Source organism: Triturus cristatus, chromosome 5_2, assembly GCF_964204655.1.
Source record: "Triturus cristatus chromosome 5_2, aTriCri1.1, whole genome shotgun sequence".
Taxonomy (NCBI): domain Eukaryota; kingdom Metazoa; phylum Chordata; class Amphibia; order Caudata; family Salamandridae; genus Triturus; species Triturus cristatus.
In genome coordinates, this window is record NC_140588.1 from 503580371 (window position 1) to 503604624 (window position 24254).

Here is a 24254-nt window from a genome sequence, read left to right on the forward strand (position 1 = left end):
GAAAGCTCCAGTCTGAGCCTGCATCAGTGACCATGAACTTTGTCTCATTCTCTGCGCGGCTCACGAAGCCTGACATCAGCCTATTCTCTGCCAAGAACTGTATTTCACCTTCGAGTTATCTGCTTCGCCCCTCAGCCGATGCATTCCTGTCCAGTAGTTTAAGTAAACATTCTTCCAGCTACCGAGCAAAGGCTCGGCTTCTCTGTCTTATGCAAGTAATTCATAGTCCTGTTACCATGGAATATTCCTACCCCCTCGCATCTAGTGTAGACACTTAGACGCTTGTACACGCACGCACAGTCAGTATAGAATAGATTCTGTCCGAGAGTCCTTCTTTTGTGGATAACATAGTTCTTTAAACATAGGATGTTAGATATGATTTGGGATTAGGTTGACTTGACCCCCCAGACTTTTCGTCTCCACATGTAGAGCTAAATGTCAAGTCCCCTTCACCCCCTAGTTGCACGTCAATCACACGTCATGCTGCTGCGCGCGCATCTATGCCAAGTATTATCTTATAGATCCACCTATATATGACATCATAACTAATTATGTTCCTTTTTACTCCTTATTACACCCATTTTCGGTTACGCATATGAATCGTCATTTTCCTTATCAATTGTTACGCCTACTGTATTCGCTTCATTGTAATGTATGTACTATAAAAGTCATTTCTTGTCAATAATGTATGTACTTCACTTCCTGAACCCCCGTGGTGATGGAACTTGGAGCAACCGATTATAATCGATCACTGGAATAAAGCCCATTCCGAACCTCTAATACCACGGATTCTGCCTCTCATTTTACTGAGCTATTTTATTATGTTTCTGTATCAAATTAAGTCCAGGTAAAGGAATTTTATTTACCACATTACTATCATTGCCAGCATGGCAGGGGCATTGTGTGGTGCAAGCTGCAGTGGCCTCCTGATGAGGGCCCTGGCACTTATTTTATTTTTACACACTAAGCACTGAATAACATGCAATTCTGCCCCACCACGTGAGGCTAGCCATATCTTCTACTAAATCTGATTAGTTGTCTTCTACTCTGGTGCCCGGTGTACAACAGAACCCAGCTGGATGATGTTTTAGAATTTATAAAATGTTATTCAGATCTGCATTGTATTTGTGGTGATACAAAAACAGCAGTTGCTTTTCAATTGGAGTATTGAAGTAAGTATTAATGAAAATAGCTTTTTACCCCCGAAAACATCTGCACAAGCAGGCTTTGTTTTCAGAAATAAATGTTGCACTTTATATAACCACCTGTAAAAAGGTCAATCGGGCCCTGCAGGAGCTCACAGGCTGTCTCCAACAATTTATGGGAATGTACGCAAGATAAGCTTGAGTGTATCCCACTGATTATTGTTGGTTTATCTTTTTGGACTGCACTGTTTCAGGCAGAGAGCTCTAAATGTGACAGACTGTAGTATTTGCCTTCAACTGATAGCCTGTCACCATTACCACGAAGCCTTTTATGATATTAAGTCTGCCATATGAATAAGAACATCGTTATTATCTTTTCTTTTTTTTAGCTACAGGGCTGGGTTATGGCGGGGATAGGCTGGTGTCACAGAGGAGGCGTGGTTTGTGCACAATAAGTGGGCATGACTGGCCGGCCGCCTTGGGCCGGCCAAGCAGTCATGCGTACTTAGTATGTTCTCCACCGGCCTGTAATACACAGCCTGGGTAGCGAACATGCACAGGCTCTCAGTCCCTGTCTGAGCGCTGAACCATGGCGATAAGACCAAGGGTTTAGGGGACACTGTGCGCTTCTTGCTTCTGGGACTCGTCAGGAAGCGAAGCAACGACTGAGGAGAGAGGGCGGTGAGGAGGTAAATGTTTAAAAATAAATATTTTGGCCCTGCCACCCCGCTCCCTGCCAGCTGCCACTGATGTAGCATGCACAAAAAGGACACTTTACTGCTTGATGTGCGGAGAGGCCCCAACCTATTTTATGACAGATTCTTCATTAGTGTACGCCGCTAAATTGTGCTCTATGTTAACTCTTTGATGTAATCGTTCATTGGTTTTCATAGAAGGCCATTTGAACAGGTGGTCATTAATATAAGCCGGAAATCTTCAAACCAGTTTTTCTCCTTCTTCAGTTTTTCCTTTTACCTCAGATGATGAAGTGGTTAATAGCCAATACATGTCTTCTTCATGTTTATGAACTTTGTTTATTTGGATCTCTTAGAAATGGGATTTCTGATTGGCTATGGCTCGCGCCTAAGCAAAGGCACAAACCACCACTCTAGTCAGGACAAGGGAGTTACATACTGATGATAACCCCTGCTCACCCCCTTGGTAGCTTGGCACGAGCAGTCAGGCTTATCCCAGAGGCAATGTGTAAAGCGTTTGCGCAATACACACAGACAAAAAAAATTGAAAGTTTCTACATTCTACACAAATTCACATATTACAACAATGTATAAAATAACAAACAACACCAAAGTGTTGTTAAATGAAATTACGATCCAACCTAAATCAACACTTGGGTTAAAACCTGTGACTTTCCAATTTTCCATGGCTCTCAGCAGCAAGTGTCTCACTCACTAAGAGGTAGAAGCTTGGCCCAATAGCCCTCAGAAGAATAAAATAAATAAAGATAAATATCTTTATTTAAAAGTAAATTATCTAATATTTGTTATGTTGTTGAAACAGAGTTTGTCTGTGTGGTATTTAAGAATGATTGTGGAGTATTTAGGTAAGCTCTATTACAAGCGGGGAAATGTAGAATGTAGTGTGGTTCTATTCTGGTGATGTTCGGCTATGTGATTTTATGAGATCAGTTGCAGCTGATCTCCCATCATTCTGGATGGGAGGCTCTCTAATAAAGGACTTACTTAAACCTTTACCACCGTTCTCTCTTCATTACACTGGAGACGAGGATGAGATACAAACCCACGCGTTTAGGGTGTGAGGGGTGAGAAGTGTTTGAAACATTTCCAGATTTGGGAGATGAGAATAGTGAACTGAGTGAATGTTATATATGAATGGAAAAATGTAATCTACACTATCTTCCAAAATTAAGCACTATTCTTAAAAGATATCATTTCGGCATGAGGGAGCAGAAAGCCAATGAGAGTGTGGCAGAATGTTTAAGAAAACTAGCGTCTATATGCAAGTTTGGGGCTGCGTTAGAAGAGCGCATCAGGGATCAGTGTATGCTGAGTTGTTGCTGTGACAAAATCAGATGCGAATTGTGGGTGAAGGATGGTCCACCTGTACATGTGGTTATTAGTGAGGCTAAACACATAGAGCATACTTTAGCTTGTGTAGAGGAATTTGATAAGGGCAAGAAGATTTCTGTAAGCGAAGAAGATGTGAAGGAGGATGAAAGCAACAGCAAGGAAGAAAGTAAGACCAAAGTGCAGCTTCAACAAGGGAAATTCAAAGGGGTGTGTTATCGTTGTGGTAATCCTTGGCACTTTGCTTCATTTATAAAATATCCTGCATGGAATTCAATATGCAAGATTTGCAATAAAAAGGGGCATTTCGCGAAGTGATGTCACTCATCCAAAAACAGTAAATAGATGACTGCATTTTGTTGGGGCATACTAAGGATGCATTGAAGAAGTTTCCAAAAGATCAGGTTGTGATTGGGGTTTTGAATGTAAAAGCTTTGTCTGATTCAGGAGCATGGCTGACTTTGGTATCATATGATCTGTTTGATAAAGAACTCAGTCACTGCATCAAGCTGAAGGATCCTGATGTGATTCCTGGAGCTCGTGGAGGGCAGACAATTGATCTGAGAGGGTATTTTGTATCTGAAATCAAGTTCAAGACGAACACAATCCATGCAAAGGTGTATGTTCCTGTGAAAGGAGATACGGTTTTGAGTTGGCCACATCAGAGAGACCTAGGGGTGATACTTGATCCCAACTCTTTTACCTCTGTCAGACTAAAAAAGGATTATATTAAGGAGCTGCAACCGTGCTCAGTACAGGCACTCAAGGTCCAACAAACCTTTAGTAGCCCAAGTTTCTGTGAGGAATGTCTTGAAGTTTTCAGTGAGACAATGTGGTGCCTAAAGAGTTATGTGCATCATATATGGTTAAAAAAAGGGGCAAAGGTGCCTTCAATTCCCATATCCATGAGAGGTGCAGGTGAAAGTGAGATCAAGAGGTTGTATGAGGAAGGAATAATTGAACCTGTTGAGTGCTTTGAATGGATTGCACCCATTGCAGTGGCTCGGAAACTTTCAGGGGATATTAGGTTGTGTGTGGACATGAGATCTCTCAACAGGTGTGTAATAAGAAACAATTTCCCGCTGCCCAATATCACAGATATGTTTTCATTGCTACATGGTGCTCAGTACTTCACCACCTTAGATTTAACTGCGGCATACCACCAGATAAGGCTACATCCTGATTCCAAGGACTACACTATTTTCATAATGCCATATGGAGCCTACTGCTTTATGCTCTTGCTATTTGACTTGATATCAGCTGCTGCTGTTTTCCAGCATGCAATGTACCATTTTTGGGGTATATGCAGGGTGTCAAATGCTTCCAGAATGATATCCTGATTTATGGTATTACCAAGGAAGCACATGATGGTCAGGGAAGTGTTGAGTAGTTTGAGGGAGAATGGATTGACACTCAAACTGAGTAAATGTGTATTTGGTAGGATGGAAATTGAATTTGATCATGGAGTGAATGCTGAGGGAGTTTACCCAAAGAATAATTTGATTGCCAATATAGTAAGTTTGGATGGTCCGAAGAAAAAGGAGAAGCTGCTGTTGTTCTTAGGTATGGTAGAAATCCATTCAAAGTTTATACTGAATTTGGCCTCCAAAACTTTGAGCATGAGGAAGTTGTTAAAAAAAGGGATGGAGTTTTTTATGATGGAGAGTGTGAGAAGGATTTTGTGGAGATCAAGAGGGAACCTGTCAATGCAAGTGGTTTAAGCTGTTTTGATCCCACCAAAGAATGTTTCATAATGACTGATGTGAGCACGAAGGACCTTGGTGCTGTCCTAATGCAAAGTGATGCTGAGGAAGGTGAGCTTGGACCTATAGTGTATATATGCTTAGGATGTCTATTTGTCAGTGATTAAGTTAAAAAAATGTGTGTGGGGAAGGCAATTTACCATTTGTAAAGATCATATACCGTTGGTTGAAGTGCTCAAGAAAAGGGGACTTGACATGATTTCCATGCACATTTGCAAATAGATAGTGGGTTTCCAGAAGTTCTGTTTTGAGGTAAGTTATGTTCTAGGACTGAGGTAAAAGTTTGCTGATTGTCATTGAGACTCAGTTCTGTTGTTGAAGAGGGTTATCAAGAGGAAGATGAGCATATGAAGGTATGCAGTGTTACAGATGGATGTGTGACACAGAAGGAGTGGCTTAGTGCTGTTGCTGGTGATTCTTTTCTGCAAATGGTTGCTGATGTCACGCGCAATGGATGGAAATCAGAAACTAAGAGGGATCCAGTGTTGGAAAGTTTTTGGAAAGTGAAGAATGAATTGCCATCTGATAGTGGTGCTCTTTTACATGGGTTCAGGCTGGTAGTGCCACATTATTGAGAGAAAAGATTATGAGTTTGTGACACAAAGGAAATCAGGGAATGAGCAAGACCAAGGCGAGAGTATGCCTTAATTACTGGTGACCAGGGATGATTTGATGATGGAGAGATTAGAGAGAGATTGACTTTTGTAGGAGTAGTGATAAGGTGTATAAGGTCAGGACACCCCCATGAGGTGTAGGGATTTTCAAAGCCAAGGGATGTAGTGTCTGTAGATATTGTAGGACCATTGCACTCTAGAGGAACCTCTAACTACTTGCTTGTGCTTATTGATCAATTCTCTCATTCAGCAGAGATTTTAATTGTCTGTAGTATTGAGATAAGGAAAATTACTGAATATCTGAGTGAGATTTTCAACCGTGAAGGCTTGCCTAATGCTATTCTGAATGAAAATGGTCCTCTGTTTGTCTCTGTGGAAATGGAGAAAGTTTTGCACAGGAAAGGTATTAAGCACAGGAAATGTTCACTGTATCATCCTGAAGGGAATGGTACTATTGAGAAATTCAACAAAGCAATTAAAGAATGTATTCAACTGGAGTCAAATGCAGGTAGATGTTGGGAGGAAGGGTTGAAGAAGTTTTTATTTGCTCATTGGTTTTCTCCACACACCACCACAGGTGAGGTCCCTTTTGAGTTATTCAGGGGGAGGAAGGCAAATACCGTTTTGTCCCCTGGTTGGCTGCACTGAGGAAAAATAACAGTGTGTCTTGAGAGTTGTTTAAAGATGATTGTGGAAACGAAAGGTTGTGTGTGTAAAAATATAAGATGGATTTTGACATTTTTAAGGGGTGAAGAATTTGGATGTGTCTGTGGGGTCGGGGGGGGGGGGGGGGTCTGGTGTTGAAAACAAACCAGTGTTGAGTTCAAATTCATGGGTTCCCAGAGAATTGTCAATGCGATGAATCTATTGTAATGTAGTCCATTGTGTAGTGAATATCTTTGTATAAGTTGATGAAGTTACTTTTCTTCTGTTCTTTTCTTTTCTAGTTTGATTTGCATCTTTTATATGCATTTCTATGTACATTTTAGACAGGGGAGGGGTGTGGTGTCTACTAATTGTTGTGGGATATTTAGATAAGCTGTATTACAAGTGACAGAATGTAGAATGGTTCTAATCTGATAATGTCAGGTTATGTGATTCCATGAGATCAGTTGCCGCTAATCCTGGAAGCTACTTGACTCTGCGTGGAGTGCGCTCTAATAAAGGACCTACTTAAACCTTTACCAGCTGTCTCTCTTAATTACAGTCATCTCGTGCTAACTACAGTTGAACTAATAGAATCACCGTGACAATGCAGTATGCTCTGGATATGCAAGTAACAAAAGGATCTCTGTGACAAAAGCAGTAACCCACTGAGCTAGCTTCATAAAATACAGTTCTGTAATCTGGAGGGTAATCGTTCTTTGCAGCAGACATATTAACCCTTTGCACTACTTCATTATGAGTCAAAACTACCATTAGACAAACGTCTAATCTCTCTCCCCCAGGTACATAAATCCCCAGAGTTATCTTGACATTTTTATTATAGCCTGCAAACTGCTAGGCACACAAGGAACTCTTCAGCAGGTACTTTTAAATCTATAAAAGATTTCGAAACACGTCGCACGCCCTGAAGCCGGCACTGCTTGGGTGAACATACATGCACGGGTGCAGGGAAACCAGAACACATCCCTTATACTAAACGAAGATGTTTTGTTTCTGTAGCCTGTAGCCTATCTTTTGCTGATGGCTTTAAAGGTGAGATTACGAGGTAACTGCGACTCCTTCCCAACCGGGTACTGCTCTCTCTTTCTTGTTCTGTACTGCACAGCTGTGTTGTTCTGTTATCCCTCCTCTCTGGAGGTTCTGTTTTAAGGAGTGAACCATCTCTGCTGCTGGCATCACCTAATTAGTGGCATGAATTATTTTCTTTAGACAATGGTATTAATTCCCACATCCCTCCCTGTAGTAGCAGTGGGACCTGCATGACAGATGGCGTGAAGAACTGGAGCTCTGCATTCTGGAACGAGGACACACTGCCTAATAAGACCGGAAGTACGTCAGCTCATGATCCCGTTATTCAGTATGTGTGAATATTTGGCGCGTGGGCACAGACAGTGAAACTGTGCCCTTAAGGGTGCTGTGTTAGTGCGGTACACTCTTGTAATGCAAGAGACTTGAACTTCGCGGTGTACAGCGCCTTTATTCACATAATACTAGACCTCAATGACATTCAAAGGGCATTGATGCAAGCGGTGCCAATGGAGCGCTCTGGCGTCTCTGGGCCTATTGAGCATCACTGTCAGGTATGCAGAAATACCATGACGTCCGTCTTTAGCATTTTATATTTGGGTTCCTGTTTGTGAACACAAAGTGTATGCCATGTACACCACAGCAACTTATTTTATACCTCCATCTGATGTTTTCCTCATAAGGCAAGAAAGTGTTAATTCATATGTCAGTTCCGAAGGGAGTCCCAGAGGAGGTAAAAGCAGCTTTTTCTTCCCAAAGTTAATTTGACCCACTGATGCCCTCGGCAGTCAGAAGTCTCACATCCCTCATGCGCCATGATTCAATTTTGCTTACCCCTAAGCCCCTTTAATTGCAATATGGTGGCTATATGTAGAACATTTAATCGGGAAACAAAATTTACAATGTGGTCGTTACCATGCTTGTCTTTTCCAAGCAAATATTTACCATGCATATGCCTTTACCACAAATGCCTTTACATCGCAAATGTAAGTATTTCACAGGTAAGTGTATCATAGATATAGAGTTTTGGGTGGGTAAGGGTATTTGGGTTGCAAGGGTATTTTTAGGTTTTGGGTGGGTAAGGGTATTTGGGGGGCCGGGGTAGTTTTAGGGTAGAGGCTGGGTAAGTGTATTTGGGTGTCAAGGGTATTTTTGTGGGTTTAGTGTGGGTATGGGTATTCGGGTGGTAAGGGTATTTTTAGGGTTTAGGGTGGGTAAGGGTATTTTGGTAGCAATAGTATTTTTAGGGCTTAGGATGGGTAAGAGTATTTAGGTGGCAAGGGTATTTTAGGGTGTAGGGTGGGTCAGCTAATTGGGTGACAAGGGTAGGTTTAGGGTATAGGGTGGGTAAGGGTATTTCGGTGGAAAGGGTATTTTTAGGGTTTAGGGTGGGTAGGTGTTAGAAATGGGATTTCTGGTTGGCTAGGGCTTGCGCCAAAGCCAGTCAGAAACCACCACTCTAGTCAGGGCTGGGGAGTTACACGCCAAAGATAACCCCTGCTCACCCCCTTGGTAGCTTGGCACGAGCAGTCAGGCTTATCCCGGAGGCAATGTGTAAAGCGTTTGCGCGCGCATCCAGCAATAACACCCAAGGCCCACCACAAAGGAAACTCCACACCAGGTATTATATAAAAATAGCCTTTGTATTATACCAAACACATTAGATAATATTCACACAATTTACACTGTGCCAACTGGCACGGGGCAGAATTTTACAAGGGATTATATGTACAGGGGACAGGGCCACATGGCCCACTGTCAGTAATTAGCACTTTTAGAACTTAGGATATAAAATTACTGTAGCACAAACTAGCACGGTAGAGCACAACCAGTAACTACTGGCGCAATAATGACCTCAGCGTCATCACACTAGCAACAGGTATAAAACCTATCCTTCATCCATCACAGGGGCATAAACACATTATGCAATTTCTCCTTGGTCTAACGCATTAGACCTAACCACCTAAGTATACCTACACTAGGGGCGTATATCGCACAGGGAAGTACAATCTCCCTAACACCAACCTAAACAGGTGAAACAACCTCCTAGGCAGAAATGACCACATTTAGAGGTATAAAACACAGGGTGCGCAAAACATGCTATACACAGTACATTTCCCAGCACCATAAGCATGAACACAGGGTGCGCAAAACATACTACACAGTACATTTCCTAGCACCAAAATCCTATTAGCATGAATCGTAATAACACCTCCATCACATTAGGGTCCAGGTCGCACCAGAACCTAAACGTAGCAGCTGCCCACTACTTGCTGCGCAGCTGGGGACAAGGACAGGGCCTAAACGCGGCAGCTGGCACTAAGTGCTGCGCAGCTGTGGATGGCAAATAGTATCCAAGAATGTTGGAGCCACCTAGGCTCTACACCCACCACGTCCCCTGGAGCACACTGGCTCCTGAAAGTCATAGGCGGCAACCGTTGGAGCCATCTAGGCTCAGAGAACAAACTGGCACTCGTGCTGGAGCCACTCAGGGCTCTGAAATAACAATATTGGCCGGCGTTAGTCCCCTCTGGACTCTAAATAAAGGATGCCCACCTCGTTGGAGCCTCACTGGGCTCCAAACAAATATGTGCCCTTCGTGGGAGCCACGCAGGCTCAGATATACATTATGCCCCCGTAGCGTTGGAGCCTCTAGGCTCTAGAACAATTTGCCCCCAAGTCCCCCTGGGACTTCTAAATATCAAATGGCCCCCAGGTTGGAGCCTTCTCGGCTCTTAATAAAGAAAACTCTGCACGTAGCAGAGGAGGGGGACGCCTGCACTCACCGTCTGCCTGGGAGGCGGCGCCTCCCCTCTGCGGCGTCTTCTACTTCACCCGGGCCCCCTCCTGGGACCCGGGACTCTGCAGGGGCACTCGGGGAGGCGGGGTAGGCTCCCGTCCTCTCCGTCTTCTTCCTTACTGCCGGCGTGGACTCTCCTCTCGCGGGGCTTCCCTCGACCCGGAAGTCCCGCCCACGGAGTCCCTGCCTTCCGGGTCGCGCTGGGCAGCGGCCCGGAGGGAATCCAATGCGCGGCTCGGGCCGCGGCGGTGACTCCTTCATCATGGCTCAGATGCGGGGTGGGCACCCGCGATGGCACAAGTAAGCGGGGTGGGCTCCCGCAATGGAGACCAGGCAATAAGCGGGGTGGGCACCCGCGATGGAACCAACAAAGCGGCAGGAGGCGGGGTGGGCACCCGCTTCCGAGGGGCCGCTGCGGGGTGGGCTCCCGCTCGGTTTTCCTAGCGTCGAGATGCAGGGTGGGCACCTGCTCGCTAATTAAATAAAAACGAAGACGCAGGGTGGGCACCTGCGCACCCAGAGCAACCCAATAAGCGGGGTGGGCTCCCGCAAGGCCGGCATCGCTGGGGGAATCCCTACGTTGGGGATGCCCTCTTTCCCCTCCTGCAGCGCAGCACTGCCAAGGCCAACATGTTCCTCCTTCTTGGGGGGAAAGATAGCGCTTTCCAGGCGCTAGGTCAACAGAAAGTCCTGGAGGCATCAAGGGGGCAATGTAGGGCCCAGGGGACAGCACACAGGGCCCTCCAGCAGAGAGGCAGCCCCCATGGCGGTCCCTCCTGGGCCCCACCAGCAGCAAGCCCCCTCCTGTCAGGATCCAAAGGCAGAACATTTTGTAAGGGGACACAGCCCCTTTTTATACACATAATCCTTTGTTCTCAAAGGTGCAGGGAAGGGGCAAACCAGATACAACTGGTTCCTGAGCACTTTGTTTTGCTCAGCCCCTCTCCCTATTCATAGAATAGGCCAGGGTCATCAGTCGCACCACAGGGGGCGGAGCCAGCATTGTGTGGGGAAAGCCCAGCCCTATTCAGGTCCTAGGTGTACTCCTCCCACCCATCTAGCTGCTGATCTCCCCATTCACCGCTGGGTGACTCCTCCTGACTCTGGGGATTCCCTAGCCCGTCACATGACCTCAGGCAGCCAATCGCCAGACAAGGCACTCATTTCACACTGCACACAGAAGTGCCCACTTCTAGAAGTGGCACTTCCACACTAGATACTTGCACGCCGCACACATCATCGCGCAGCATTTTATCACACGAGTCCGTACATACCAAACTCGCACCTGCACTCCCCACGCATCAGGAACTACCAGGGACACATACATTCCCCCATGCATTCCTATGGGAGGGCAGGTCAGTCTCACTCAATGTAACCCAGAGCGCACGCGCTTTCCACTGGGACACAGTGTGAAAGCGCCTAGAGGCCTAAAACCACTAGTACCACACAGGAAAAAGGCTAGGATACTGCAAAAAGTTCTAGGGGTGAACTTGCCAGAAGGGCCAAGTCCAACAGTAGGGTATTTGGGTGGCAAGAGTATTTCTAGGGCTTAGTGTGGGTAAGGGTATTTGGGTGACAAGGGTATTTTTAGGGCTTAGGTTACATGTGAATATTTGGGTGGCAAGGGTATTTGTAGGTTTTAGGGTGGGTAGGGTGTTTGGGTGGGAAGGGTAGTTTTAGGATTTAGGGTGGGTATGGGTATTTGGGTGGCAAGGTTATTTTTAGGGTTTAGGGTGGGTAAGAGTTTATGGATGGCAAGGGTATTATTAGGGTTTATGGTGGGTAGGATTTAGGGGTTGGAGTCAATAAGGCTATCTATCTATCTATCTATCTATCTATCTATCTATCTATCTATCTATCTATCTATCTATCTATCTATCTATCTATCTATCTATCTATCTATCTATCTATCTATCTATCTATCTATCTATCTATCTATCTATCTATCTATCTATCTATCTATCTATCTATCTATCTATCTATCTATCTATCCAGATATATACACATATACATAAATATGTATATATATGCATGTGTGTGTATATGTCATGTGTGGTAAACATTTTCGTGGTAAAGCCTAATGCATTGTAACAACTGTGGGCCTCATTTATGAGGCCCTACCGGCCATTTTTGCGCAGGCGAGACGTCACTTTTTTGACATTCCGGTGGCTCAATGTGCCATTGGCATTGTTATAAGGCCACATAGAGCCACATTACATGCCTTTTCATGGCTTTATAAATATGTGCCCCTTTCACGCAGAAAACTGAGTGTAAGGGGTGTTCCATGGGTGTTGCTAGGGACGTTGCCAGCAACATCCATGGCACCAGATTTATGAGAAATAGTAAGTCTGATGCAGCTCCAAAAACTTACGTAAGGGAGGCACAACAAGGAGAACTATCTTTATTTTTTTTCCTCTTTCTATTTGTGATGTATTCTGCAGCACACATAAAAAGAGAAAAAAGCCTCTTGTGATTGTTTTTGTGCAGAGATTTCCTTTCCTGCACAAAAATAATCATCCCCACAACGTAGGCACCTTTGCACCATGGTACAATGGTGCCTACATTGGCGCACGGCAGCCCATTGTGCACCGGCGCAGAGGAAAAGGACAGGAATGCGCCGTACCTAATAGATACAGCGCATTCCTGCTCTTTTCTTTTGCCGTAGGGCAATGCAGCGTTACAACAAACAAATGATGGACGGAATGCTGACAATGCAGACATTCTCCCCCAGTCAAGAGATCTGGGTTAAATCCATCGTTCTTTTGCCCACTACACCACCCCAGTTTAGACATGGCCATATGCAAATCAGTCTTGACCCTGTGCCTCATGGGAACAGTCCAGCCCGAACTGCCAAGCCATGTCTTCCCTGGACCGGAATAAAGCATCCTAGGACCGGTTTCTGGCTATCAGCCGTCATCAGCCAGGATAGCTTGACTCCAGTGGCGTAGTGAGCATGGGTCCCACGTCTGGGAATACCCATCCCACTTAGGGGTAAAAGCGTTACAACAAACAACTGATGGACGGAATGCTGACAATGCAGACATTCTCCCCCAGTCAAGAGATCTGGGTTAAATCCATCGTTCTTTTGCCCACTACACCACCCCAGTTTAGACATGGCCATATGCAAATCAGTCTTGACCCTGTGCCTCATGGGAACAGTCCAGCCCGAACTGCCAAGCCATGTCATCCCTGGACCGGAATCAAGCATCCTAGGACCGGTTTCTGGCTATCAGCCGTCATCAGCCAGGATAGCTTGACTCCAGTGGCGTGGTGAGCATGGGTCCCACGTCTGGGAATACCCATCCCACTTAGGGCGAAATGCGTTACAACAAACAAATGATGGACGGAATGCTGACAATGCAGACATTCTCCCCCAGTCAAGAGATCTGGGTTAAATCCATCGTTCTTTTACCCACTACACCACCCCAGTCTAGACATGGCCATATGCAAATCAGTCTTGACCCTGTGCCTCATGGGAACAGTCCAGCCCGAACTGCCAAGCCATGTCTTCCCTGGACCGGAATCAAGCATCCTAGGACCGGTTTCTGGCTATCAGCCGTCATCAGCCAGGATAGCTTGACTCTAGTGGCGTAGTGAGCACGGGTCCCACGTCTGGGAATACCCATCCCACTTAGGGCGAAAAGCGTTACAACAAACAAATGATGGACGGAATGCTGACAATGCAGACATTTTCACCCGTCAAGAGATCTGGGTTAAATCCATCGTTCTTTTGCCCACTACACCACCCCAGTTTAGACATGGCCATATGCAAATCAGTCTTGACCCTGTGCCTCATGGGAACAGTCCAGCCCGAACTGCCAAGCCATGTCTTCCCTGGACCGGAATCAAGCATCCTAGGACCGGTTTCTGGCTATCAGCCATCATCAGCCAGGATAGCTTGACTCCAGTGGCGTAGTGAGCACGGGTCCCACGTCTGGGAATACCCATCCCACTTAGGGCGAAAAGCGTTACAACAAACAAATGATGGACGGAATGCTGACAATGCGGACATTCTCCCCCAGTCAAGAGATCTGGGTTAAATCCATCGTTCTTTTGCCCACTACACCACCCCAGTTTAGACATGGCCATATGCAAATCAGTCTTGACCCTGTGCCTCATGGGAACAGTACAGCCCGAACTGCCAAGCCATGTCTTCCCTGGACCGGAATCAAGCATCCTAGGACCGGTTTCTGGCTATCAGCCGTCATCAGCCAGGATAGCTTGACTCCAGTGGCGTAGTGAGCACGGGTCCCACGTCTGGGAATACCCATCCCACTTAGGGCGAAAAGCGTTACAACAAACAAATGATGGACGGAATGCTGACAATGCGGACATTCTCCCCCAGTCAAGAGATCTGGGTTAAATCCATCGTTCTTTTGCCCACTACACCACCCCAGTTTAGACATGGCCATATGCAAATCAGTCTTGACCCTGTGCCTCATGGGAACAGTACAGCCCGAACTGCCAAGCCATGTCTTCCCTGGACCGGAATCAAGCATCCTAGGACCGGTTTCTGGCTATCAGCCGTCATCAGCCAGGATAGCTTGACTCCAGTGGCGTAGTGAGCACGGGTCCCACGTCTGGGAATACCCATCCCACTTAGGGCGAAAAGCGTTACAACAAACAAATGATGGACGGAATGCTGACAATGCAGACATTCTCCCCCAGTCAAGAGATGTGGGTTAAATCCATCGTTCTTTTGCCCACAACACCACCCCAGTTTAGACATGGCCATATGCAAATCAGTCTTGACCCTGTGCCTCATGGGAACAGTCCAGTCCGAACTGCCAAGCCATGTCTTACCTGGACCGGAATCAAGCATCCTAGGACCGGTTTCTGGCTATCAGCCGTCATCAGCCAGGATAGCTTGACTCCAGTGGCGTAGTGAGCACGGGTCCCACGTCTGGGAATACCCATCCCACTTAGGGCGAAAAGCGTTACAACAAACAAATGATGGACGGAATGCTGACAATGCAGACATTCTCCCCCAGTCAAGAGATCTGGGTTAAATCCATCGTTCTTTTGCCCACTACACCACCCCAGTTTAGACATGGCCATATGCAAATCAGTCTTGACCCTGTGCCTCATGGGAACAGTCCAGCCCGAACTGCCAAGCCATGTCTTCCCTGGACCGGAATCAAGCATCCTAGGACTGGTTTCTGGCTATCAGCCGTCATCAGCCAGGATAGCTTGACTCCAGTGGCGTAGTGAGCATGGGTCCCACGTCTGGGAATACCCATCCCACTTAGGGCGAAAAGCGTTACAACAAACAAATGATGGACGGAATGCTGACAATGCAGACATTCTCCCCCAGTCAAGAGATCTGGGTTAAATCCATCGTTCTTTTGCTCACTACACCACCCCAGTTTAGACATGGCCATATGCAAATCAGTCTTGACCCTGTGCCTCATGGGAACAGTCCAGCCCGAACTGCCAAGCCATGTCTTCCCTGGACCGGAATCAAGCATCCTAGGACCGGTTTCTGGCTATCAGCCGTCATCAGCCAGGATAGCTTGACTCCAGTGGCGTAGTGAGCATGGGTCCCACGTCTGGGAATACCCATCCCACTTAGGGCGAAAAGCGTTACAACAAACAAATGATGGACGGAATGCTGACAATGCAGACATTCTCCCCCAGTCAAGAGATCTGGGTTAAATCCATCGTTCTTTTGCCCACTACACCACCCCAGTTTAGACATGGCCATATGCAAATCAGTCTTGACCATGTGCCTCATGGGAACAGTCCAGCCCGAACTGCCAAGCCATGTCTTCCCTGGACCGGAATCAAGCATCCTAGGACCGGTTTCTGGCTATCAGCCGTCATCAGCCAGGATAGCTTGACTCCAGTGGCGTAGTGAGCACGGGTCCCACGTCTGGGAATACCCATCCCACTTAGGGCGAAAAGCGTTACAACAAACAAATGATGGACGGAATGCTGACAATGCAGACATTCTCCCCCAGTCAAGAGATCTGGGTTAAATCCATCGTTCTTTTGCCCACTACACCACCCCAGTTTAGACATGGCCATATGCAAATCAGTCTTGACCCTGTGCCTCATGGGAACAGCCCAGCCCGAACTGCCAAGCCATGTCTTCCCTGGACCAGAATCAAGCTTTCTAGGACCGGTTTCTGGCTATCAGCCGTTATCAGCCAGGATAGCTTGACTCCAGTGGCGTAGTGAGCACGGGTCCTACGTCTGGGAATACCCATCCCACTTAGGGCGAAAAGCGTTACAACAAACAAATGATGGACGGAATGCTGACAATGCAGACATTCTCCCCCAGTCAAGAGATCTGGGTTAAATCCATCGTTCTTTTGCCCACTACACCACCCCAGTTTAGACATGGCCATATGCAAATCAGTCTTGACCCTGTGCCTCATGGGAACAGCCCAGCCCGAACTGCCAAGCCATGTCTTCCCTGGACCGGAATCAAGCATCCTAGGACCGGTTTCTGGCTATCAGCCGTCATCAGCCAGGATAGCTTGACTCCAGTGGCGTAGTGAGCAAGGGTCCCACGTCTGGGAATGCCCATCCCACTTAGGGCGAAAAGCGTTACAACAAACAAATGATGGACGGAATGCTGACAATGCAGACATTCTCCCCCAGTCAAGAGAAATCTGGGTTAAATCCATCGTTCTTTTGCGATGGGGCAATGCAGCAGCAAGGCCTCCTGCGCTGCCCCACAGCAAATAACCCATTAATGAGGCCCTGTGTTGTTAAGGCATGCATGGTTTCCTCATTCAACCTATTTAATCACTTGAGAGAGGAATTTATTAGGTGTTTTTGTGTAAAAGTTAAAGCATGGGATTAATGAATGTTAATGTAAATTATTTCCACTGCTTTGACGGGCCAGCCATGAAGGTAACTTTAAGCAGTGATATTGGCCAAATTGCTTTGTTGCTTTGGAAAGACATAAAACAGCAAGAATAGTTTTGTTCCAGTGGACATAGGGCAGGACGGTGGCACTAGCTAGTAACCTCTGAACGACCAGTAGGTCGGAATAAGCAGGCGGAAGACAAGTAGATCTATGATTGTAAAGCATTGTTGCAGTACAAGCAGGGTTGCTTGGGACAAGTGAGGTCATTGACCTGTTATTGTTATCTACATCCAGCCAGGATAGGGTGAATGAGGCGATGTACAACCGGCATGAGCCAACTTTCCAGCAAGATGAAGGTCACGGGAGGACAGAAGAACCAGGATGTCCAAATTAGGACGGAGGGGTGCGGTTACTGGAGGGATCCTTCAGGATTGCCCAGGCGGTGTGCTTAAGTAGACGGAGTGGGTGAGCCTGATGCCCAATCAGGCTCACCCACTGCCGTAAGGTTGACTTATACCAGTTGCGCATCGCCTCATTCGACCTATCCTGGCTGCATGTAGATTGCTCGCCGCTCCACCTGGACTTGGCCCTTGCCGATTGGGCATGTTCTATGGCTAAGTGCCTCCTCTCAGGTTATAATCCTTCGTCCTGATGATGATCCCCCCATGTTAGTGGGGATCAAAACGTCATCGACACATCACGTATTGACTCCCATTGCGTTTGCCTTGATTTCTGTGGAGCACAAGATGTTTTTTATATCGTGACTACTGTAAATAAGGAAATTGTTGTTCAAGTCACTATATTTATACCCACATACCTGAAGCTTGGAAATCTAGTTATTTCCAACTCTGTTTTTACCCACTGCACTTGGTTGAATATTTTGCTTGCTTGATTGTTCGTTTAAATAATTACTTCTCCATTTTTAATGTAATTTACGTTCTGGGTAGTGGTATTGTTAATAGAAAATAGGTGCATATGGTGAGTACACCCGGTATCTGTAAGGTTCCAAATTAGTTACGGTGCTAAAAGGTAGGGGAGAACCACCAGCCTCCCTAAACAGTTGTCGCGAAAAACAACACAAAGTTAGCATAAGGGTACGCAAGCACACGCAGAAATAAAGTTGGCAAAGATAATGATACAAATCAGCATGTAGCACAAAAAGTAAATCTTCGTCTTTTTCTTGTGAATTTCTTCAGTTTAATATTCTCATTTTCATAATGATTTCACAGTCTTCACAGTGGTTCCTGAGCCAACACGTGTTTCGTCGCCTCCAGTTATATCGTACATGCGACTTGTTCACGGCTGAACACTGTCTTATAAACAAAAATATCAAGTATGACGATAATTCCAGGTCATACAATCAAGCGACGGCGGGGCAGGAATCTGCAGGGTATATGCTTTCAAGATATCAGCTGTGCTCAGTATTTTAGAGTTCTCACCCCGTCTCCGGGTAGAAGAAAATGTAACCGCAATGTTTGGCTGCCCCCATCCGCGTCTGGCTCCAAATCCGAGTTGGAGCCAGACGCGGATGGGGGCAGCCAAACATTGATTGTATGACCTGGAATTATCGTCATACTTGATATTTTTATGAAAATGAGAATATTAAACATGCTGATTTGTATCATTATCTTTGCCAACTTTATTTCTGCGTGTGCTTGGGTACCCTTATGCTAGCATTTTCAATGTAAAACTTTGCAGATCATTATGTTGTTCTGTATCACATTTTCTATAAATACTTGATAGGGACCATCGTATATGTTTTGTGCAGCACGTAGTCAAGCAGACCCAAGTTTGTTTATTTACATTGACGTTGTTCTTGCTGTTTTTTATGAAAGTGTTCTAGCATGGTTCTAATACTGTATCTTTTTTCAAGGACCTTTCACTAGCTCACTATGCCCTATTCATTCGTAATAGTTTGCTGTTGTTCATGTAACAAGTTTCTCGTGCCATCTCCGGAAGCCATTAGCATAGAGTGGGCAGAATCAACATTCAGGCAGTGGGATAGTGCTTAGGTAGTAAGACAATATGACGTTTAATAAAACTGGGCTTCGATTTGCTAATGAGATGATGCATCAGTTCACACCATCATGAATCTGCACTTTCTATTCTGTTCAATGTGAAGATTTCCTAAATTAACTCCTGATTGTATGGGTGAGCCAGAAGACTTTCCAATTCTACTAGGGATGCTGCCTGTTTCTATATTGTTTTTGCTGCTCATTTGGGCCTTAACATTATTTTGATTTTGCACTTTTTCTGTATGTCCTATTTGCTAAGAACCTTCATAGCAATGACTTTATGCTGACTCTATATGGCAATTTCTTTTTTTGTTGATGTTTTGTAATAAAACACGTAAATGTATTCCACTGATTTAGAACTCAATTATCGAGTGAGCCCTTACGTAATCAACTGTATTTTAATCTATTTAAAGGTGCCTTACTTTAGGGACACATGCCCAATGAAATTGAGGTTCAACATCGTCTCCAATTCATCAACCTATGTGTGTTTTGTTGAGGTAAAGGTTTCAGATGTAAACATTTTGGGGTTCCCCACAACCACACCAGTAGGGTCAGTTTCTGGCGCAGGTAGGTCTAAAGAGAGGTTGGGGTGGTAGGAAGCACCATATTTTATAGTAAAAAGGACTGGCATATTAAAGGACGGCCCAGAAGGATGGTGTGTCAGCAGAAGAAGTTGGGGTAATAACTTTCATGTATTAATGTGCTCTGATGAATTCTGAAGGAGACAAATAGATGTAGAAATGTGTATGAGCTTGGTTCTGTCTTATCTTGTACGGGGCACTAAGTGGTCTGTGATTGATTGCAATATTTTCACCCTAGTGGGTCCCCACTGCAGTTGCACCGTAGACCACTTATGCATTCACAAATGTGGCACACCATTCCTATTACAGTTTCTTTTTGATAACAGGCACAGGGTGTGTGATAAAAGGCACATGACGCGCAGAATAAAGATGCACAGTAGCATCAAATTAGATGTTACCTTTGCATGCACTGCTGATGAGAATGCAAGGTATTAAATTGGATTGAACTTAGGTATGTAGTCTCCATGTTGAGAATGGTTTTCACGCATGCGGCACTGGGGACTGATCTCTTTCTTCACTTAGGAGACATTAAACTAATCTTCTTTACTGAAAGTGGCAGTGTACTTTTTATATTTTAACCTCACTCAGTTCAGTGTTTGTGGTTTTCACCTTTTGTGTTTGGCTGCTATCACTGGTCTAAAAACAAAGTTTGCTATGGACTTACAACAAATGAGGACCTTTATTGATTTTTAATGAATTTGCACTGTTGTAACTACCAGAGATCAACCCCATGGTTACATTTTGTGGAGACACTTTTGAGTGCTGGATGTGATCCATACTGTCTATTTTTGTACAGCAACTCCCCCCTCCTGACTCTACTCAGCTCAGGCTTCTGATCCAAGGCGTTTTGTCTCCCTATAACAAACACTGCCTGTTATGATGTTAAAAAGGTCTTGTTATCAGCACTAAATCTACCTTCATCAAGACTGTTCATGGTTGAGAAGTTTAGACAAAATGTTTTCCAAATGCTGGTAATTTGGTAAACGTTTATAATGCATTTTAATAAGGAAAATCATTCTAAAATGTTGAACTCAAAGTCAGATCCTTATCTTTTTTGGAAAGTATAACATAGCCCTGTAATCTCTACTAAAAAGCAGTGGAATAATTCAAAATGTCTAGCAACCAAAATCATTGAAAAATGAAGACAACATTCTGACAGGAAACCGCGATGACCGGCAGCCTTATCCTTCTTAATTTTAACTAGAGTTTTATGTGTTTCTTTTCATCAAAATTCACTTCCATAGATACTCATACTATTTAATACTATTTCTGCTTCATTTTGAATTTTGTGAAAATAATTTTCAACTGTTTAGGTATCGGATCTTACCTGACGATGATGATGATGAGATCTTGTAATGCACACAAGTACCCAGTAAGGTGTCGGGGTTCTGGCTTTCTAGAAAATCAAACAAAGGAAAACATGAGTGGTTACAAAAAGAAACAATAAAAAAAAAAATAGAAAGTTTGCAGAATTTAGGATTTGGAACATAACATTTGGAGAAACATGCGTGAAGCCATGAAGTTCATTTGATTTCTAAATTATGTGGGAAGGAGATTCCACTATTTGGGATGAGGTAGGAGAAGGCTCTGCCACCAGATCTGGATTATTGAACCTTAGGTATAGCCAAGAGATTTGAGAATGTCAAGAGCAGAGCATGGGAATGAATACATGGATGACATTGTTTTTCAGATAATGAAGACTGGGTGAGTGAACAGCGTGAAGACAGAAGCAAGGTGCTTTAAAGATGGAATATTGAGAGATGGGAAACAAGAGTAATTTGGGAACAAGATATGAGATGGAAGGATGGTGTGGCGTGATGTTGAAAAGCTGAACCATTTTGTTCTCTAAAATTTGAAGTTGGGATAGCAGGCACAGAGGTAATCCAGAGCAAATAGAGCTTTCATACTTTAAATAGGATATTGTGATAAATCAGACAACTGGCTTTCTGTGAGAGGAAGGAAGAAAGAAGATGATTTTCCACGGGAGTCAGATGTAAAAAAGCAGGTGGCAGATATTTTGGAAATCTGAGAGAAGAAGGGAAGGAAGGTGTCAAAATTGTCTCTAAGATTATGTACAGAGTTAGTTGGGGTGGTTTGGGGCCATGGTTAGATGGTCATCTAACTGTTAAGTAGATGAAGATGGCATCTACAATCAAGACTGTAGATTTATCAGAGTTTAGCTTGAGCCAGTTAGAGGTCATCTAAACGGTAACCCCAGAGAGGCAGACCTGAAGCTTGTCTCGGCCTAGAGGGGATGGCCATAAAGCCTAAGCAATGTATCAGTGTCATTGGCATATAACAGCAGATTGACACCAAAGGATTTGATTATCTTGAAAAGAGGTAAGACATTGATATTAAAAAGGAGAGGAACACTAAAGAATCCCACAGGCAAGAGTTTTGAAATCAGAGTGACTGGTAGGAAGATGAACTGCCTGGCTACACACAGTGAGAAAAGGAGAGAGCCAGACTCCAGCTTGAATGTGAATACCACACTATGAGAACCTAGCAAGTAAGAAATAATATTTCAAATGCAACCAACAGATCCATGGATTAGAGCAGCAGTACTCTCCTGATATTAAATCATTCCAAAGGCTGTCAACCACGGCAAAAAGATATCATTCAATGCTATGGAAAGGGCAGAAGCCAGTAGGATGGAGACAATGGTGGTCAAGACAGGAGAATAGCTGGTGATTAATTTGCTTCTCTACAATTTTGTGAGGGAAAGGCAATAGGGAAATTGGTTGTAATTACTGTGAATAATGTGGTCTGAGATGTTATGTTAAAAGAGGAATAATCAGAGCCATTTTTCAGGTGGGAGGGACTCCTCTAATGGATGCACAAACAGGGGCAATAGTTTGAAACTGGGCTGGGAGCAAATGGAGATCCATGTTTGGTACTAGGAAATAGATTTTGAATGAACTCAGAAGTGAGAGATATGATTTCAGAAAAGATTGGAGCATAAGAGAGAGCTAGGGGATGCAGTACAGAGAAAAGATTGAGGAGAACCAAACCTGTAGGCCTACTTTTCTGCTGAATCGAATCAAAGAGAGCTGCACAGAATGCAGGGGGCAGGAGTAATCAAGACTCTTTAATGGGGAAATGATCAGTTAGTGAATAATGTTGAAATCTTTGTGAGAGGCATTACTGTTTCCTTAATTTGGGAGCAGTAAAAATGTGGGTGTGCCTTTTCAGAGGATTTCTTATTCTATTTAAGTGTTCGTTTATAAAGGAGCCAGACTTCCAAGCCAATGCTCTTTCAAGTGATTTACAATGGCACTGAGGTCAGGAGAGCCTTAGGGCAAGCATGGGTGATAGAATGATGAGGAGTGGGAGTGAGCATGGTCAGGGTGGTAAAGAGCCATTGATTATAGTTGACTTCAAACTGTATTGGACATGTGCAACTGATGTAGATATGAGATTGTAGAGGAGTTGATGACTGGTCAGGTAGAGTAGAAGCCCATAAGTGAGTTGAGGTGATCAATCAGTAGGCAAGAATTACTAGTGTCTATAAGCTTTAAAGGTATAAGATAGTGGCCTATCTAAGTTAAGGTAGTGGTAGTGGAGACCACTATTTCCTGGAAGGAACTGAAGATAGGATTCATTTGGTGGCCTGAAATATAAGATGGGGAATGTACATTTTGAGAGAGCTCAAGAGTTGGGCATTGCAATACTAGCAGCAGAACTGGTATCCAGCCACACATTCAAGTCTACTAATAAAATTAACCTTTAGACATTCATATTATACAAAGCAAAGAAATAAACAAAAGATTAAGAAAAAGTGGTGTATGGCACGGGAGGGCAACAGCATAAGGCGGTGGTTAAGGTGGAAGTTGGTAAAAGGGTAATCAAATAAAAGACATTCAGCAGATGCAAGAGTATTAATAAGCTAATGAAAAACATAAGCAATGTCTCTGAAAATAATGGTCATACCACCATTGTCACCTAAGGTGGTCAACAATAAGGGCCTCATTACCATTTTGGTTGGAGGCTTTCAGCCCGACATGGTAGGTTTGCAGTCTGACCCCCTTATTAGGATGACAGCAGTCAGAGTTAAACCTGCAGGGGGGGATTCCGATGTGGTTTGGGTGGGCTCAAGGAGCCCATTGTTGCATTAGAAAGACAGCATAATCCCTTAATGACGGTGGTTCCGCCATCGAGATTATGCTGTTGGTTCCAACAGCCATTCCTTGTCGGCATTTCTGACATGGAAAGGCTGTCAGAAAGTGACATTGTGGGGCCCTAGCAGGGCCCCAATCACCCCTGCCCTCCGTAATGGGGCCTGCAAGGCACCTATGGTGCCCACCCTAAAATCCCTGCACCGTGTGGCAGGCACCGCATAGTGCCTGCCACACGGTGCAGGTATGTTCACAAACATCCATTTTTTAATGGAAGCTTGTGCTGCAGGCTTTTTCCGCCCATGGCACAAGCTTTAATTAGAAAATTGAAGTTTTGGACTGCATCATAATCCTGCAGTCGGAACTGCCGACCTACGTTCAGGCGGTTCCAAACCGCACCGGTTTTGTCTGCCCGACATCGTAATCAGGCCCTTAGTATTTTATGACCCATGGAAATGGCCAGTGCTAACTTCAGACCACAGAATCCATGAGCCAACTTTCAGTAGGGAAGAAAAGACCAAGGAGTGTGTACGTTTTTAGAGAAACTGGCAAAAACTTCAGAAATTTCTGTTTATCTTTAAAGACTTTTACCTTTTTCTCTATGATAGAAGAAATATGAGCTTTTTGTTTCTAACTTTTAGGTAAATGGCTAACAATTTATTATAGG